The 10,333-nt window shown below is 46.7% G+C and overlaps 1 pseudogene; it reads left to right on the forward strand.

The window, feature by feature from the left end:
- The first annotated feature begins 1,034 nt into the window (after window positions 1-1,034).
- LOC118667708 lies at window positions 1,035-2,458 on the forward strand (annotated as a pseudogene).
- Window positions 2,459-10,333: the final 7,875 nt, after the last annotated feature.

Here is a 10,333-nt window from a genome sequence, read left to right on the forward strand (position 1 = left end):
GGTTGGCATGATTTTTTCTTATTCTTATGTTTATCTGTATTTTCTGATTTCTATTAACAAATATGTATTGCTAGTATAATAATAAAGTGTGTAAAAACACAATAGTAATATAAAGTGTGGCCCTGGCCGGGTGGCTCAGTTGGTTGGAGCGTCATCCTCTACACCAGTGGTTCTCAACCTTCTGGCCCTTTAAATACAGTTCCTCATGTTGTGACCCAACCATAAAATTATTTTCGTTGCTACTTCATAACTGTAATGTTGCTACTGTTATGAATCGTAATGTAAATATCTGATATGCACGGTGGTCTTAGGCGACCCCTGTGAAAGGGTCGTTCGACCGCCAAAAGGGTCATAACCCACAGGTTGAGAACCGCTGCTCTACACCAAAAGGTAGGTAGGGCCGGAAGGTAGGACTCCGGTCTGGGCACATACCTAGGCTGCAGGTTCGATCTCCCATCGGGGTGCATGCGGGAGGCAACCAATTGATGTTTCTCTTTCTGTCTCTCTGTCTCTCCTTTCCTATCTCTCTAAAAATCAATAAAAACATATCCTCGGGTGAGGATTAAAAACAACAATAATAAAACAAAATAAAGTGTGGGGCCCAGAGCTGAATCTGAGATGCTGACCAGAGCTGAAGAAAAGAGACTGTCCAGCCGCAGCCCCGACCCGAACACCACCTCCACCCTTTGTGTGGCTGGGGGCAGGCAGAGGAAGTGTGGCCAGATGCTCAGAGAAGGGGCAGTGAGCTGGGTGGTGCGGAATCACCCTCTGGGGCCACATGATCCGGGCAGCTGCCAGCACTATGGGAGCTCCCTGGCTGCTCTGGGCCTGGCCTTAGAACAGCAGCAAGAGGAGCAGGAAGCATATGTATAAGATGGTTTTTGTTTGAAGAAATGCTGGACTTCTAGGAGTGGGAAAATAGCCACTGTTCTCCTGATGCCACAATGCATGCACCGTGTCATGGGGCCAGCAGGCAAAACCCTAACATCCACTCCAAGGAGGACCAGGGTGAGCTGCCAGCCTGGAGTTTGTAGATGTGGCCCCAGTGGCACAGGGCGGGTGGGGGAAGGACTGGTGATGACATGAATGGCGACTGAGCAACAGTACAGAGACTGGTGGGGAAGAGCCTCACATCTGTGAAAAATGCTGTGGAGAGTTCTTCAGCTTCTCTGAGTTCTTGGAACATAAGAAAAATGGCACTAAACATCCACCTGTCCCCATCGTGAACAACAGCGAGGGGCGGTGCCTTCAGAAGACTTCTCTGAGCTATGCTGAGCCACCAGCCACACAGTCCAGGCAGAAAGACAGTCACCAGGAGGATGGCAGCAGATCAGGGGGCATGAAGGAGGAGCCAGGGACGGGGTCTGCCCTTTACTTAAAGACCGAGGCTGCCCTGCCTCCCACACCCCAGGACTTAAGCTATTTACCCAGAGGCAAAGTGGCCAATACTAACGTCACTCTTCAAGCACGACGGGGCACCAAGGTGGCGGTGAGTCAGCGGAGCGTGGACATGCTTTCCACCCCCTTGCGTGGTGCCAACAGCATCCCGTGGGGCCTGGAGCAGATCCTGTGTCTGCAGCAGCAGCTACAGCAGATCCAGCTTGCTGAGCAGATCTGAGGCCAGGTGAACATGTGGGCCTCCCACCCCCTCCACTCCCACGTGGGGGGAGCTGACACCCTGAAGACCTTGGGCAGCCACGTGTCCCAGCAGGTTGCTGTGGCCATGGCTTTGCTCAGCCAGGAAGCTGGAGGCCAAGGTCTGGGTCTCTGAACACCTTGAAACAAGCCCAGCCACATCATGCAAACATCCCTTCCACCACCAGCTCTGTGTCCCCAGGGCTGGTGCCCTTCGCCCTGAGGCCAGACAGGTCAAGGGTGCTCCCAAGTACTTGCCAGGTGCTTTGCCACCTCAGGCCTCAGGCTCTGTGCTCTTCCAGAGCCCCTTCTCCACTGTGGTGTCAGCCCCATCCAAGAAAGGGAAAGGGAAGCCACTCAACGTGCCCCCAGTGGATGTCAAACCAAAGATGAGGCCGCCCTTTACAGGAACAAGTGTAAGCACTGAAGGAAGGTTTTGGGCTGATAGCTCTTTACTGGTCCACCTCTGCTCACATACTGGAGAGAGACCCTTCATGCGCTCTGCCTGTGGCCACCAGTTCACCACCAAGGACAACCCCAAGGTGCACTTTCATCCAAATCCCCAGGTGAAGGCAAACCCCCAGCTGCCTGCCAAGCTCCACGACAAAATGGCGGCAGGAAGGTGTTCCCTATGCTCTCTGTACCTAACCTCACAGGTGAATCGAGTCTCTCCTTAGACAGTACACCTGTCCCGGTCACAGCGATCCCCAATGTAGGGCTACATCAGGATCTCTCTTGGGGGACTAACCCCAAGGACCTAATCGGTGGCCCATTGTCCAAAGACCTGCAGCCCGGCCTTCTCCAGAAAGTCTCCTTAATGTGACTTACGCCCAATAATTATGAAGATTTTTCCCCCTGAGTATTGCATGAAGATGGAACAGGCAAGTCCTGGGTGTGAAAGTTTTACTTTACCTACCGCATTTATTTTTTATTTTTGTTGACATAGTCCAGTGGTTCTCAACCTTCCTAATGCCGCAACCCTTTAATACAATTCCTCATGTTGTAGTGACCCCCAACCATAAAATTATTTTTGTTGCTATTTCATGTAATTTTGCTACTGTTATGAATCGTAATGTAAATATCTGATATGCAGGATGTATTTTCATTGTTACAAATTGAACATAATTAAAGCATAGTGATTAATCACAAAAACGATATGTAATTATATATGTGTTTTCCAATGGTCTTAGGCGACCCCTGTGAAAGGGTCGTTCGACCCCCAAAGGGGTCGCGACCCCTTTGGGGGTCGAACGACCCACAGGTTGAGAACCACTGACGTAGTCTCTTTTCCTATCTTTTTGACCACTGAAGTGTTCCTAGTCCCTGTCTTAAACCTAAGAAGTGATGTATTGGTAGGACCAGCTGGATGTTCAAGATGTTTTGTAGTCCTAGCCGGTTTGGCTCAGTGGACAGAGTGTCGGCCTGCAGACCAAAGGGTCCCGGGTTCGATTCCAGTCAAGGGCATGTCGCTTGGTTGCAGGCTCCTCCCAAACCCAGGCCCTGGTCTGGGCTCTTGCAGAATGCAACCAACCAATGTGTTTCTCTCACATTGATATTTCTCTCTATCTGTCCCTCTCTCTTCCACTCTCTCTAAAAATCAATGGAAAATTATCCTCTGATGAGGATTAAAAAATATATAAATAAAATAAAATAATAAACATATTCTTGCATGAGGATTTAAAAAAAAAGAACAGGAGGAAAGGTATAAGACAAAAGGATTGGAAACAATGCATCATTTGTCAAAGTCATTGTTTTCCATCCCAAAGGACATTGACTACTCCTTTGGCTGAGGGAGAGAGAAGAGGGTCAGAGGTGAGATTGTGGAGGGGTTCTTGGGAAGGGCCTGGAACCCTTAACAGCCTGGAGTTGCAGGGGTTAAAAGAAGTCTCAGGTGGATTTGGGGAGATCTGAAAGTGAGGGATAATTAGGGCCGGGGCAGGGAGGCACAAGCTTGAAGAGTTCTCATGTTTAAGTATGGGCAGGAGGGGCAGGGTAGAAACGGCTGTGTGTGATGTGCTTGAGCCTCGTGTAGCTTCCTGCCCCAGGAAAGAGCAGCTGGGCTGTCCCGAGTCCCTTAGTAGCCTCTCCTGTAGCTGAGTCTGCACAACTTCTAGAGAGGTCAGCCTTGGGAGGGAGGGGTCCCGAAGGCTGAGGTGTCTCAAGGGTTGACAGCCAGGGTGGGTATCTCTCAGAACACAGACATCCCCCAACCTTTTTGCCAGGGCACCAAGTGAGCTCCCACCTACAATTTAGACATAATCTGGCTGATGAAGACTAGGGAGAGAGACCCTAACGCAGTGATTCTCAACCTGTTGGTCGCGACCCTTTCATAGGGGTCGCCTAAGACCATTGGAAAACACATATATAATTACATATCGTTTTTGTGATTAATCACTATGCTTTAATTATGTTCAATTTGTAACAATTAAAATATATCCTGTATATCAGATATTTACATTACGATTCATAACAGTAGCAAAATTACAGTTATGAAGTAGCAACGAAAATAATTTTATGGTTGGGGGTCACCACAACATGAGGAACTGTATTAAAGGGCCGCGGCATTAGGAAGGTTGAGAACCACTGCCCTAAAGTAATGAGACCACTTGAAATTCATTGAAGGACAGCTCAAAAGACAAAGCAAGCCCTGGAGAGAAATATCAAGTCTTCTTTCTTGCAAACTCAAGGGTGTGGCCTGAGATTAGATGAGAGGTCGGTAAGGTCCCACTGAGCACCACATCCTGTGGGTCTGCATCTTCTCAGATGTGGAGGCAGCCAAGAAGCAGAAAAGGCCAGGGATAGACAGGGGTGGACCAATGGAGAGGGCAGGCCAACCTAGACTCAGAAGAACGCTTGGAGACTATTGTGACCAACACCCGGGCTGGATAGGTGGAGTAACTAAGGCAGAGAGAAGCAAGGAAGTGCTTAGGGTCACAGGTGAGCTCATGGCAGGACAGGTTTGGGATTTGCTCTTTCTAACCCCTGGCATTGCAAGTGACCACAAGTCCAACAGCCAGAGGAGGGTGGATGGATGGGCACTGAGGAGCCATCCCTGGGGGTGTGGCCGGGTGGATGGACAATCTCCCCGTCCAGACTACTCTCAGAGTCCAGCTGTGACTTGGCTCTCCAGGAGCGCGCGTGCACCCTCAACCAGCTGTCTGCAACCACCGCGTCCTGCTAATAATCGTGCTAACTGTCCCCACACACGTCAGCACTAATCTCCCACACAGCCTTCCAGGACCTGATTTATCAGAACGGAGGGCACGCTCTTAAAGGGTCACAGCCCACGGCGGATCTCCGGCTCCTTTAGCAGTAAGTGGCGGAACATATTTTCTCTGCTAACACTACTGTATGTTACAGGATAGATTATTTTAAGAATCGAGACTAAATTGAAACAAGGCAGGCTTGATTTTTCCCCCAGAACCATAGGAGAGGGTCATCTATCAGCATGACACGGTGGGCGAAGTGCTAGAGAGTGGCTGCGGAGCCCAAGCAGAGGTCTTGGCTCCAGCACTGATTTGCCCAAGTGACCTTGGGCAAGTCACTTACCCTCCCTGAGCCTCTGCTTCCTCATCAATAACGTGGGGGTTGCTGCCTTCTGTCCTGGTACATCCAATGACCTTGCAAATAGGTCAGGGAAACACAAAGCTGACATTTTACCAGGAAAGACACACTCACATGGCCTGTAAACAAAAGAAAAATGTTCAAAATTCCTCAATCATCTGAGAGATACAGGTTAAGCCCGCTGGAGAACATTTTTTGACTATCAAACTAACAAAGATCGAAAGATGATAAAAGCCAGCATTGGTGAATGTGGAGAGATACAGACACTCGCAAATACTGTTGCTGAGACTATAAATCAGAACAACAGTTGAGGAGGGCAAATTTGGCTGTTCAAATGAGCTTACCTTCTGACACTGCAACTCCAAACCCAGGAATTTATCCCGGGAAAATAACTAACTGCGTGAACAAAGATGTAAGAATTTAAAGAATGTTATTCTAGGGATTGGTTGAAGTATGACACAACCATCTGACAAATATTTTGTACCCAAGTTATCATTTCGTTGTCCAAAACCATTCACAAAATTATTCATTTTAAAGTTGTTGTTTTTTTTTAAAAAAAAAAAAAAAAAAAAAAAGCAGGCTACAAAACAGGATGCAGAGTGAAATCTGTAGAGAAAAAACTAGGAGAAGGAAATACACCAAAATATTGACAACGGGAAGTCACTGGGCAATGGGTTCATGAGTGATGCTTATTTTCTTTTTATTTATTTGCACCTTCGACATGTTCTACAGTGGCCATTCCGTTCTTAAATTTAAAAGAATTAAAGTTATTTATGGTACTAATATTTTTGCTCTGTTCCTCCCCCCCTTCCCTCCAATCCCCCGCCCCCGTCTCCCCCTCCACCCCCCCCCCCCCATGATGGGAGTGAGGATCACACTGGAGATGCTAAGGAAACTGGACCACATAGATGATTATGAGTTCACGGTCCTCCCCAAGGCCCCTGGGTCAGAGGTCATCACTCCCTTATCAGTGTCCCCATTCATACATCTGTGTCTCTCTCCTGGTCTGACTCCATGCTGCCTTCTCTTATTTTATTTACATACTCATCTCTCCTTGTGGCCTGTGAGGCCACTGATGCAGGGCTACCATGTCCTACAATCATTACCCAGGGAATGCCTGTTGAATTAAACTAAATGGCCATCAACCAGAGCTAGATCGCCTTGAAGCACCGCCCTGCCTGCTGGGCACATTCCCAAGGGCTAGTTGCCCTTATCTGAGCCAGGCCCTGCAAAGCCCCCTGTGCAACCCCTGTTGTCACCACTATTCTTCCTGGAAGGCTGCCCACAGCTTGCTGAGCCAGCGAAACCTTATGTACAGCCCCTGCTCTGTGGGCAATGGTGGTAGAAGGCTTATCCAGGGAGTAGGTCATGAAAATGGAGGCTCTTGAGAATTAAACTGAGTTGTCCATGGACTGAAAGGGGGAGCCTGTGTTCTCAGACTCGAGTCCACGGTTCTGACCCTGTGCTCAGGGCATGCTCCTCAGCTCAGGGCAGCAGAAACCCAGGCCCCCAGGTGGATATTCTGAAGCCTTCAGACTGGTGAATCTGGGTCCCCACACTACTTTCCACTAACTGTGTAGCTTTGGGCCTCTCAGTGGTCCCCTCTCAGAGCCTCCGTTTTCTCATATGTGAACTAGTCCACGTAGTCTCTGACTCAGAGGATTGTTGAGGGGATTATATCAGAGGAGGAAGCTCCTTGCACAGGATCTAGCTCAGCATAGGCAAGTTTCCTCCCTGCTCAGATGAACTTTTGACACAGGGCTGACTCTAGACATGGCTGCCCAGCTGGGCCTGCCTCTGTGCATCTCCTCTGCAATGTGCCCTGCTTTCCATGTGCCCTGAGCTCAACAGGAGGCTGATGCAAACACTGCCTCTGCCCCCACCCCTCACCCAAAAAAGAGCTCCAAGTTCCTTCTTTGCAAATAGTTTCTTTACTTGGCAGAGAGAGAAGGTGGGCATGATGAGTATAAGAGAGGAGGAGACTGACAATGTGTTTCTGCCACTGACTCTTTATAGACACATCACTTCTGTAGCAAGTTGAATAACGGCTCTCCCAAATGTCAGTTCCTAACCCCCTGGATTAAACTGCAAATCTCACCCTACACAGCAAAATAGACTTTGCAGATGTGATTAAAGATGTTATATGGAGAGATTTCTCATTATATGGTCCTAAATACAGTCAAAAGTGTCCTTGTAAGAGCAAGGTAGAGGGAGTTATGTCACAGACAGAAGCAAAGGCAATGTGACCACAGAGACAGAGATTGGGTGATGCAGCCAAAAGCCAAGGAATGCTGGCAGCCACCCAAAACTGGAAGAAGCAAAGAATGGATTCTCCCTGAGAGCCTCCCTGAGATAGCATGGCCCAACCAACACCTTGATTTTGGCTGAGCAAAGTGGATTTTGGACTTCTGGCCTCCAGAACTGTGAGAGACTAAAATTTTGTTTGAAGCCACCCAGTCTATGGTATGTTGTTACCGCAGCCACAAGAAACCAATATCCCTGCCCTTTCTGAGTCCATGAGAAAGTTCTGTGAAGCCATACTTGTAAATCCGGAGGGTTAAACAGACCTTCCTGTCAAGTAATGCGAGTGACTCACTTCTGGATTGTTGCCCTCAATCATTTGACATAAAATGTACCCATCTCAATGCCAGAGGGCCAGTGCAGGACTGAACACAACCTCATGCCCTTGGAGATGGGTCAGGATTTCTCAAAAGTGCTTCACCAAGCACCAGGACCCTATGGCACATATATGCCACATATACTATAGAAAAGGAAAGAAGAGGGGAAAAGAAAGAAAAGAAAGAAAAGAAAAGAAAAGAAAAGAAAAGAAAAGAAAAGAAAAGAAAAGAAAAGAAAAGAAAAGAAAAGAAGACACAGGGGCTTGAGAGCCCAGCAATAGCCAATGTCTGAAGCATTTTCTTTGTACCTCTCTTTCTGTTCTATATGGTAGTAACACGTGACCAGTTCTGCCCTTTCTAGACTGTGTGTTCCTCAAAAACAAAAAACAAGTTCCCAACCCCTCACACAGCCCTGCACAAAGGAGGAACTTAAGAACATTTGCTGAACAAATGAATAAAATGGGATATTTGAAAGCATGAGCCAAAGAATGCGATTTCCAGGAATGAAACAGCAGCCACTTCTTCACCGTCTCCCAGCTTGTGGGCAGTTAAGTTGCTGTGAGTCCAGCCAATGTCCAGGGTCTCTCCCTGCAGGAGTCCACAACAGGACTAGCATCTAGCAGCTGGTCAGCAGGGGGCAGGGTGGTCTAATGGATGGAGCCCCAGAGGGTTGAGCGTGGCTCCATTCATCAAGCAAGTGGACTCCCAGGATCAGAGTGCTGCTGATTACAAATACTCTGAGAAAATGTCTAGTCCAACTCCTCTTCATACAGATAGAGGAACCGAGGTCAGGCAAGAAGAGGTTTGCCTGAGTTTACAGAGAGAGTTGGGATCCAGAACTCCAGACGCCACTCCCTGGACCAATTCTACAGCTCCCTGTATCCACAGTCTCCCTGGGACCAAACCTTAACAATGAGGATAAAAGATTTTATCAATTCAATATAAGATTTTTAAAGGGACCTCTCCCTGATTTAATTCTGTGTCCACAATGTATATCCCCTTTGACCACTTGCAGAAGTGGGCCTCAGATGTGCACAAGGGTGCTCATTGTGCTGGTGTTTATAAGAGAGAAGAATTGGAAACAACACAAATTTCAATGGTAGGGGGCTGGTTTAATAAATGATGGCATATCTCTTTTATGGAATATTGCACAATCATTAAAAATAAGACTATTTATAAAGAAAATGTTCATGACAGAAAACTAGAGAAATAATACATACAGTATGTTCCTAAGTTATAAAGTTTATGTGTGTATATAGGTAGATAGATATAATCTCCTTCGACCTTATGCTTGTGCAAGGTGATCCCTGCCTTAGGGACCACAGTATAGGGTGCATTTCATAAACACACACACACACACACACACACACACACACACACACACACACACACATTGTTATTACAGAGGGCATGGGCACTTCTGCTACTTCAGATCTGGTGATAGCTGCCTTGTGGAGCCCTAAACATCACTTTGCAACTAACAGCATTCAAGCCCCAGGAAATGCGTCTCCATCGCGTGCCCTCTGTCTGTGAAACAAAGGAGGGCTGATCCCGATGCCACCGCACTGCGCGCTGCGCGGGCTGTCCTGCTGCCGCCATCAGAGACAGACGCTGCTTCGGAGGACAGGGACGGTGTGAGCAGTGGACGTGCTTCAGTAAAGAGAAAAGACAAATTAATTTGTCAAATGCTTCCTCTCCGATAGCATGAAATGCAATCTTTCCTTGCATAACAAAATGCCATCTCCCAGTAGTGCCAAGTGTCCACGTCCTCGCGTTTCTCCCCGTCCTAATTCGTGGTTCCAGAGGTACTAATTAGCACAACATTGGCAACAGCTGCACAGAGCAGCTGAGGAATACCTTGCAATCGCCAATAATTTATTTTATTCTTAAATGTGTATATGTGTAGAGCTAGACAAAAGATGCACTGGGTGTACATTAGCCATGAAACTAGCATAGAGTTTTACTACTTTAAATATTTAATTTTGTTTAATCCAGTGTTTAAAATTAAATTAGAATCTTCAGCTTTATTGGAAACATTTTAATCCATGTTTTAATACTTACTAATTGTAATTTGAGTTTTGCCTTTTTATCTTAGTAATTTTTAATATTTTAGAAGAAAGTAAGTTTTACAGAAAAAATTACTTCAATGTCAAATATTTAAACATGTGGCCTGTGGGACTCCAATAGAACTCTTGCCCTGGGCCTCTCAAATCTAAGGGTTAGGCCTGTGTTTAGAAAAAGATTCAGAGAGAAAATATACCAAAATTTTAAAGAAGGTGGACTCTAGATTGTGAAACTGCCATGATTTTTTTAAATTTTATTCTTTTACCTTTCCTTTGTATTTTTCCAGATTTCCTACAATGAAAAAAATAAATAGTCAGAAAAAAACAAAAACAAAAAAACCCACCAAGTTAAGTGTATATTTTCAAGTGTTGCGTCTTTACCAGGTCAGCTCTCCAATCCCATCCCCACCAGGGCCTTGGGACAGGTTGTTTGTTTTTTGTTTTTAATATATT

This window comes from Myotis myotis, unplaced genomic scaffold (assembly GCF_014108235.1).
Source record: "Myotis myotis isolate mMyoMyo1 unplaced genomic scaffold, mMyoMyo1.p scaffold_m19_p_12, whole genome shotgun sequence".
Lineage (NCBI taxonomy): Eukaryota > Metazoa > Chordata > Mammalia > Chiroptera > Vespertilionidae > Myotis > Myotis myotis.